Raw genomic sequence first — 8790 nt, forward strand, 5'->3', positions numbered from 1 at the left:
GCAACCGGGCACACACAGCGCCATCCCTGCTGCCCGGGCAGCCGGGCACACACAGCGCCATCCCTGCCGCCCGGCAAACCGGGCACACACAGCGCCATCCCTGCTGCCCGGGCAGCCGGGCACACACAGCGCCATGCCTGCTGCCCGGGCAGCCGGGCACACACAGCGCCATCCCTGCTGCCCGGCAAACCGGGCACACACAGCGCTATCCCTGCCGCCCGGCAAACCGGGCACACACAGCGCCATCCCTGCTGCCCGGCAAACCGGGCACACACAGCGCCATCCCTCCTGCCCGGGAAACCGCGCCCGACTGGGTTCCCTTCCTCCAGGGAGGCGCAGCTCTCCCGCCCGGCCAGCACCGGGATTCCGGGAGCAGCTGTGATCCTTTGCCTCTAAAGGAGCCGCCCTGAAAACACCGCAGTCTCCGCTTGTCGCTTATAAATTGTCACCAGGTTTCACTCTGGGGGATTTCTGGGGCGTCCTGCGCAGGGCCAGGAGGTGGTTTCGGTGATCCTGAGGGTCCCTTCCAACTCAGCAGATTCTGTGATGCTGTGACTCTCTGTGACTAACAGGTACCGGGTGGGTGGCACTGAGAACGCTGCCGACCACGGCTCTGCACGGATATATTTGTACACCAACACGCACCAAGTGATGTATCTCTGCAAAAGCAGGTTCTGCATCTCCCGCCCGCCATCACAACAGGTACAGGCTGTCCCAGTAACATCCAGTGAGGCGGCAGAAAAGGGAGTGCCTGGTAAAGCTGCTAACCCAACGAGGTGCAGGGCTGTATCCTTGGTGTTTTGTGGTACTTGCTATTGCTACTGTTTGCCTTTGTGTATAAATATTTAAAGGGGAGTGCCAAGAGGATGGAGCCAGGCTCCTCTCGGTGCTGCCAAGGACAAGAGGCAACAGGCAGAAATTGGTGGAAGTTCCATCTGAATTTGAGGAAAAACTTCTTTACTGTGCAAGTGACCTCACACTGGAACAGACTACCTAGAGAGGTTGTGCAGTCTCCCTCACTGGAGATATTTAAGAACTGTCTGGACACAATCCTGTACCACGTGCTCTAGGATGACCATGCTTGAGCAGGGAGGTTGGACCAGATGACCCACTGTGGTCCCTTCCAACCTGACCCATTCTGTGATTTGGTTTTATATTTTGCTGTTATTTTTGGCAAACTGGATTAGAGGGCATACAGGCAGAATGAAAGCATTCCACTCTCATGACAGACTGGACCTTACAGACACCATATCAACAGCAAACACTCACCAGCCACGAGAAGTTTATCCATTCCAGCAGGATTGACCCAAAGCAGTGATTACTGCCTGCTGGTCTCCCTAGCTTTTGCTAATGGCACTCTAAAACCTTTCCTGTTCCTCTCTCATTTGCTAGGTCTCAAATCTAAGTCTTCATTTGTTCTGTGCATCTCCTGTCTTTGTACAAAATGTTGCCTCTCTCGTTTCTTAAAGTACATCTCATGTTCCCATCTTTTTCTCTTGTTTGGTGTAAAATGTTGCCAGATGCCACCCACCCCTTCATCTTGACCATGTAACCCACCTGACTGTAGAGCCTGGCAAATCTTGCAAAGACTCATAGGTTCATAAAGATCATCTAGTCACAACCTCCCCCTGCCATGGGCAGGGACATCTCCCACTAGATCAGGTTGCTAAAGGCCTTATCCAGCCTGGTCTTGAACATTGCCAGGGTTGGGGCATCCACTACTTCTCTGGGCAACCTGTTCCAGCACCTCACCACCCTCACAGTAAAGAATTTCTTCCATATATATAACCTAAATTTTCTCTCTTTCAGTTGCCCTATCACTACAGCTCCTGACCCTCTCTGGCTTCCTATCTGTGGGCCCCCTTCAGATATTGGAAGGTTGATGTGAGGTCTCCATGCAACCTTTTCGTCTCCAGGCTGAACAGCCCCAACTTTCTCAGCCTGTCATGCCAGGGAAGAGAGTGGGGAGATGACAGCAGCTCAGCACTGCCTACCTGTGAGTCTACGGTTTACCGAAAACATGGCACAAGACAGGTCACATTAGGCTGTGAGTGGAAACTGTAATCAGATTAAGGGAGGTGGCACACAGCTTTGGCTCCAGGGCACAACCCCAGCATCTCTCCTCCTCTGCTCTCAACCCAGTCGCCCATCTGTTGAACTTCTTGAACTTCACACAGGGGTCACAGCAAAAGGTAAAAGCCTTGTCTATATTCAGCTCAGCCTTCACTGTGCTGAGCTGAATGGATGCAAGATCCAAGCTCTGAGGCTGTCGGCAACCTGGAAGTGCATGTGAGGGAAGGACGTGCCCATGGTGTTAACTGCTGCCAGGAACCCTGTTTGTGAAGATTCCTGAGTTGGTTCCACAGTTGCAGAAGTAGCCACCCAACACTGCTAATTCTTGGGGCCCGTGGCAAGTAACCTTGCCCCCAGATAGCTGGGCATCAAAGTTGCTACTTCAATCAGCAATTAACATTGAATGAATTAGCAACTTGCAGTTCATACTGTGGAAACCAGGAAGTCACTTCTTGATACAGCTGGATACAGCTACTAGCCACAGTAGCAGTAAGAGAAAATAAAACTGGATGGGATAGGACCAGCCAGCAATTGGAATGGTGCTGCAGAGAAAGGGAAGTTCCATTTTCAGGTGGAGTAGCAATACCCTGAGATGCAATTACTCAGTCCTATTCTGGTTTATCCAGCACAAACAAGATCTCAGGTGAGGAGTCTATAAAACAGGAATGAAAGTTACATACAGAAGAAAATACAGCATATTATATACAGAGGGGTTGAAATAAGAATCATTTTAACTGAGTTTATCTTTGGTTACTGTAAAGGACCATAGTAATTGTTTCCTGTGCACTGTAGAGGAGAATAAGCAGAAATAAAGTTACTTTCCAACAGAGATAAGTTCAACTGGATGAGAGGGGAAATTTTCTTGCTATCAAAGAAAAAAATACACATAGTTCTCCCTCACTAGATATTTTAATAAACACATCAGAAAGTGACCAGGCATTACTTTGAATACAGGTGTACCTAATATGCACAGCACAGTGGCATACAGCAAGTACACAGACCGTTTTAAAGGCCCTTTTTGGCCAACATTTCAATGATTCTATGTTGCTGAATTAGAAGAAAATGCGCTCTTGATATAGTAGTGATTCTGGTATTTTGCAAAACTTTTTAAATGACTACTTCAGAAATAATTTTTCCAGTGACAAAGGGAAGATGTTGTGTAAGATGGTGAGGTGGAGAATGATCAGCACGGTGGAATCGAGCACATCCTACATGCCAGTATCTCACTGTAGACAGTAAGAGTAGGATAACAGTTTTTTCCTCAATATTGGGAATGTCGGTAATCATAATCACTTCATACCTTACAAGGCAAGACCATTTGTATATCAAGGAGTAGTATTGTACAAAGCATGTTCAAGGCTTTCTAGGACTTACATTCCTATGGTACCCCAGAATTTGGTTTTGGTTTGTGGTTGGCTGCAATTTTTCAGTACTGTGGATGTAGCAGTAAAAGAAAAAAGCCCAGACAGATTAATTCAGGGCTTCTGCAGAAACTAGAGTGGTCATGGAGAGGGCGGAACTCAGAGAACAACCTTTACAGGTCAGAAGTAGCAGAGAAAACAAGCCCACACTATGTCTTGGGTCATTTGAAAGTCTGAGGGAGTTGGGCCTGTTCAGCCTCAATAAGGGATGACAGAGGGGGGACCTTATTAATGTGTATAAATATCTAAAGGGAGAAGGTGCCAAGAAGATGAAGCCAGGCTCTTCTCAGTGCTGCCAAGCAATAGGACAAGAGGCAACAGGCAGAAACTGCTGCTCAGGAAGTTCCACCTGAACTTGAGGAAGAACTTCTTTACTGTGCAGGTGACCATGTACTGGAACAGAGGCCAGAGGGGTTGTGGAGTCTCCTTCATGGAGATATTTAAGAACTGTCTGGACACAATCCTGTGCCATGTGCTCTAGGATGACCCTGCTTGAGCAAGGAGGTTGGACCAGATGACCCACTGTGGTCCCTTCCAACCTGACCCATTCTGTGATTCTCATGTGAAATCTGCAGACCCTTTTTCTCTAGTTCTTCTGCAAACACAACAACTAGATCTGGGCACATTGCCTCTCCCCTGCTTACCCAGGAGTTGACAGTGCAGCAGTTATGCACAGGTATTTAGACCCAAAACTTTTCAAAACTCAAAAAATTGTTACCAGTGGAACATCTGAATTCTACAGGCTGGAAAAACGACACACAGGAAACTTGGGAAATGTGCCAACAGAGCTAAAAGGGAAACAAGAATTCCTGATTTCTGACCTAGAAACTGAGCTGTGCAGCCCCTTTCTATCCTGCTTTTCCATGGCTGGCAGGGGAATTGAAGATAAACAGAGGAAGCAGACAACAGCCAGGTTTCTCAGCTATGCAGCTAGACCTGCAAGGAGTTTGTGTGAGATCCAGATTTTGTCAAGCAAACACAATGACACAAAAAAACCCCTCTCCTTGTATCTTGAAGCTCTTGAGAAAAGCTACAGCTGAAACACTTGCTGGTTTAATCATGCACGTTATGATCAAACATTTTCAAAAGTGTTCATTGATTTTGAGTGGCTCCACTTCAAAACTGCATCCACTCTTCCAAATTAAAGATACTCGATGGCCCCAGGCTTGTGGGTAGCACTGGACATCAGATTTTGAAGCATCCAAATATCAAAAGAGAATGTCATCCTACCTGTATACAAAAAAACCCCATAGTTTATACAAATTATAAAAGACTATTTTGTACTTGATTGGGAAACAAGTCAATTTTCCAAAGACCCTAACACTACATGACTTTCAAAAAAACTTCTCTGTGGCAGTGAGTGTACGAAAAGCCACTAAGATACTTTCCACTGTAAACAATTACAGCAGAAATGTTTCCCTCAACTACTATTCAGCTGGTTTGTTGAACACATTCCTTTTTCCTCGCATTTTTGTTTCTAACGTAGTTCGGTATGAACAAAGACACATTTCAGGCTGGCTCACATGAATGAAAATATCGTTGATTCCAGAGGTGCTGAGCCTGCTACTTGCTGCCAAACAGCAGGAATGTGACCCATAGCACTGTTTTTCAGCTACATGTGCGCCAAAATCATTGATTTGTCAGAAAATGTATAAGCATGAGATTACCTGATGCAACCGTCCTATAACTCCAAGTGTAGCCTTTTTTTTCCACACAGATTAAAAGTCAGTGTGTCCTTTCAGCCCTCAGAGAGACCTACTATCCTCATCAGGTTTTGCAGGAATTAAAATTCTCCCGTGAAAATCTACGGCCTTTGTAAAAACTTACACAAATTTCACCTGCCCCAAATTATTCTCTTCTCTTTCATCCAAAACAGCTGTGCCAGCAACGACTCCCGACTCCCTTTCAGGCTGGAAGATGGCAAGGCTTATGTGGGTTTTCTGCCCAATATGTTCTTTGGCACAATCAGTGCTGCCAATCTCACAGGCAAATGCCAGCTCAAAAATCACAGAACAACCTTGAGAAAAATGGCCAACATGGGAAAAAGGCCCTTTTCCCATATTGTTTTGATCTTTGATCACAAAGTAATAATCCCATTTGTCTTCAGGAGCCTTACCTGAAATAGGGAGAAGCAGTCTGCCTTTCCTGGGCTTTGTCACAGCCACAGAGGGCAGGTAAATACACAAGTTCAGAATTCAGTTCAGAACATGAACATTTCCTGCATATCATGAGGAAAACCACCAAGACATGACTGGATTTAAGATGACTGTGCAGAACTGGAAAAAGAAAATATTTTAATATGTGATGAAATCAGTTTAACATCTGATAAAACCAAACAGAGGTAACATTTATTAAACCAAATTAGGCTAATGAGGATCCCTGTCAGAGCTCATTGACAGAAGTCCTGTATCCCCTTCAGTGACAGAAACATCAGATTATAACAGTGGGTTGTTTTCAGTGGATAATGTTCAATGTTTTCAGTGGATAATGTTCAAAAAATAATACTGGCATGCATGTGGCAGAGACAGTCTGCTGCTTGTCCCTTCAAGGCCAGGGAAAAATACCTTATTATTCTGCACTCATGGACATGGTCTAGGAAAAAGAGTAACAGCTTAGGACTGCATTACCTTGTCCACAGAACTCCCTACAGAGAAGAAAAACATCTCTTGATGTAGAATCAAAGGCACTTGCACCCCAGGAAAGCTCTCTCAGCCATACCTCCTGGAAAGGAAAATTTCCCAGCACGACAGAGCCCGTCTGAAAACTCCAGAAAACACTGAAGGATGCCATTTTACCAGTAGACCTGTCTGTCAGACCTTGAAGCAAAATAAAAAAAATCTCAATTTCCATGTTAGCCAGCCCCCAGGGTCCATCTGAAGGTAGAGTCCTGCACTTCATGTTTGAGACTGTTGGTTAGTTTGTGGCAGGTGGGAAAACGTGGACAGTGTCTAAGCAGTGATTCCTGGGCCTTCTGGACATAGAGGAGAAAGATGGTCAGAATGACTCTGCATGGCAGAAAGGGAACACGTAAAACATCTAATACACCATCTAGAACGGTGCATTAATCAAGCATTATATCATACATGACTTGTTAGCGAGCATTGGGGAAAACTGTGCCAGGGCTAGGAATTTCTGATTGTCTCTGATGGAGCAGAAGTGGGATCAGCAGAGCTCTTCTAGAGGGTAAAGAAGAGAAAGCATCTACTTACTATCTGCCTTCCCTTCTTGTAGGCAAAACAAAAATCTGGACCAAGCATCCTCTTTTATCAGCTGTAAAATCTCTCACTGCAACATGACGATTGCACTGAACTATAACATCATAGCAGTTTACACAAACAAAAAGCCTCTCATCTGGGCTACCTCTTAAAGGCAGGCTCAAACTATATGCTTTGTGAGATTCCTGATAAAAGCTCCAGGGAAAAGGGCTAGAGACAGTAAACAACAATTTTATATGACTAATCCAATATAATCCTATGCTGGGTAAAAAAGCCATCTGCATGGATTCCCACTGAAGTGCTTTAATAACAGCGCAGCAAGCCTCCGGCTGTCATGCTGAGGAAACGCTCTTTCGCACTCAGGCTAATAATTCCAAAAGATTACTTCCTTTTTGTTTTGTTTTTTTTCCCCCCTCTGTTTTTATTAAAGCCGTTAGACGCTTGTTGTCCCATTTAATTCCCTATTGGGAGATCATCCATCAAACCCGTGAAGTGACAAAGATCCGCGCTGGAGGCCATCTGAGGATTCCACGTTGATGGCCAGTCAGCTACGGAGAGGTCGCTCTCTCTCTGCAAAACTACAGCCTATTTTATTGCATCACTGCAGCCTGCAATTACTGTCCAAGAAGAGAACAGCAAGCTGTCTGCTGAGGCGGAATTAAACCAATTCCAGCTGCAGCAGCTTCCCCCGAGTGACCCTGGTTTTTGCACCACTGTCTGAGCAGACCTCAGCGGGGATCCCTGTGTGGCACACAGAGCAGCCGCGCCAAGGAACGCGGGGCAGCGGTTTGGGGCAGGAAGGGAAGCAGACTACCACCTCCAGCTGAGCCACACCTAAGTCAATTAGGGCTTCACACCCTGGGAGAGAAGGAAATCCACGACTAGTCTCCGTCTTCTGCTCTGAGGTCAGAGGGAAACAGGTTTTCCCCTCCACTGAGCATTCATTGTCTCCGGGAAGGAAGTCCAACATCTACACAAATCTGGCTGGGGCTCAGGAGGATTGAGGCAGACAAAGCACCCAAGAAACACTAGTATTTCAGGTTCATCCAGGATGGGCCTATTCCAAGTGGATGAGATTAAACACGTGGCGTGTGTGTAGGTTATGAGAGGCATGTGAGAGGAACTGGCTCGAGTTTGGGGTTATGAAAGATCAGAGGTTATGAAAGACCTTGGCAGTTATGAAAGACGAGCTCAAAGTCTGATCCAGCAAGGCAGAGAGCAGCCTCAACCTGCTCAGAGGTGAATGGATGTTCAAAATCACCCAGCAGCTCACAGGAGGAAGTTCACACTGCCTGGGCAGGCCTAGGCTAAGGAAGGCTTGAAAAAAAAAACTTCAGAGAAGTAATATATAGAAAGTTGTCACAGACTAGAAGAATGACAAAGAGATATATTGCCATCTGTTTATAGGTCTTACAGGCAGCTCTATCTTTTTGCAAATTTTTTGAAAGGTCTTAAAATACTAGCTGCAGCCACTGTTTTTATAAGAAATTATTCTTTGCTGGCCTTCTCTGTTTTAAATCTTCTACCTGCATAAGCCACATAGCTGCAATGAATCTGTAAAAAACAAGGGTTCATTCAGATATTTCAACCTCTGAAGTTCAGCCTCTGGTGATCGTATTATGAATATTCTACCACCAGAACGAAGAGAAGGTTGGGGAAATTTTACTGGCCAAATGCTTATTTTCCAAATGCCACTCAGGCCCCACTTGGAGAAAGGACGTACTCTTGCTTAGGAAAATATTGAGGAGCGCACTTCCCCACTTTGCAACAGTACTTTGTGGTGATGATTTCTGTAGTTACCTTCCATGAGGATACTTCTGCATCCTGCCTACTGCACTATCATTCACACTGCCCTGCTTTTAAAATGTGCTTTAAACAGACCTTTCAAATGCACCTGTGGCAGCCTAATCACAACAGATCTCCAGGCACTGAGGCAGACCTGAGAGGTATTGGAGGAAACAATCTGTTCTGCATCAGAATGGGACCTAGCCAGTTCAGCAAAAGGTATAGACTGTTTTACTGTTGGTGAATTCAGTAACTAAAACTTTTTCTTTCAAGGAAAAACACACTTTTATTGTGGT

General features: G+C 45.6%; 1 protein-coding gene across 5 annotated transcripts in view; it reads right to left on the reverse strand.

The window, feature by feature from the left end:
* Window positions 1-8790, reverse strand: part of MPPE1 (metallophosphoesterase 1) — a 34642-nt gene that overhangs the window by 23973 nt on the left and 1879 nt on the right. For 2 of the 5 annotated variants that reach the window (XM_050326246.1, XM_050326228.1), the window contains exon 1: window positions 5611-6737. The exons of 1 other annotated variant lie outside the window; for it this stretch is intronic. The gene's annotated coding sequence lies outside the window, so the exon portion shown is untranslated. Of the gene's footprint in view, window positions 1-5610; window positions 6738-8790 lie in introns of those variants that run through there. 2 more of the 5 variants (XM_050326237.1, XM_050326219.1) reach the window with 2 other exon arrangements.

The sequence above is a fragment of the Myiozetetes cayanensis genome, unplaced genomic scaffold (assembly GCF_022539395.1).
Source record: "Myiozetetes cayanensis isolate MyiCay16 unplaced genomic scaffold, myiCay2020 scf1, whole genome shotgun sequence".
Lineage (NCBI taxonomy): Eukaryota > Metazoa > Chordata > Aves > Passeriformes > Tyrannidae > Myiozetetes > Myiozetetes cayanensis.